This window comes from Chrysochloris asiatica, unplaced genomic scaffold (assembly GCF_000296735.1).
Source record: "Chrysochloris asiatica unplaced genomic scaffold, ChrAsi1.0 scaffold00450, whole genome shotgun sequence".
NCBI classification, from domain to species: Eukaryota; Metazoa; Chordata; class Mammalia; order Afrosoricida; family Chrysochloridae; genus Chrysochloris; species Chrysochloris asiatica.
Genome location: NW_006408968.1, coordinates 388,056 through 388,973, shown reverse-complemented (window position 1 = coordinate 388,973; position 918 = coordinate 388,056).

The window sequence follows — 918 nt, the reverse complement described above, 5'->3', positions numbered from 1 at the left end:
AGGTGTCTTTTGATTTCCTGTAGTAGTAATGTTTGGTACTTTTCTTTTGTTTAGGTCTTTTGTTTCTCTGGTTAGATTTACTCTTAAGTATTTCATCTTTTGAGGGGCTAATGGTATTATTTTCCTGCTTTCCTTTTCATAACTCTCTTTGTTAGCATTAAAGAATCTGACTGATTTTTGTATTTTGATTTTGTACCCTACCACTTTGCTGTATTTTAAATTAGTTCCAATAATTTTCTTTTGGAGTCTTTGGGATTTTCTATGTATAAGCTCATATCATCTGCAAACATAGAATTTTACTATTTCTTTGCCAGTTGGCTGCCTTCCATTTCCCTTTCTTGCCTTAAAGCTCTGGATAAGACTTCTATCAGAATACTGATAAAGGGCACCCTAGTCTGGTTCCCATTCATGAGGGGAATGCTTTTAGTTGGTCATGGATTTTTTATATATGTCCTTAATTAAGTTGAGGAATTTCCTTTCTATTCCTCATTTATTGGGTTGTTGTTGTGGTTTTTTAAATCAAGAAATGGGTGTTGGATCTTGTAAAATGCTGTTTCTACATCAATGAATATGATCATGTGTTTCTTTTTATTTATTTCATTTATGTGGTGAATTACATTGATTGTTTTTCTAATATTAAACCATCCTTGCATACCTGGCATGAATCATGTGATTTTTTTCCCTTTGTTTAATTTATGTGATAGATAACATTGTTTTGTTTTTCTAATATTGAACCCATTCCTGCATACCTGATATGAATCCCACTTAGTCATGATGTAATACTTTATAAATATATAGTTGAATTCTATTGGCTAGGATTTTGTTTAGAATGTTTACATCTCTGTTCATGAGGGATATTGGTATATATGTGTGTATATATATATATATATATATAATCCTGGTGTGGTGCTGTGGGTT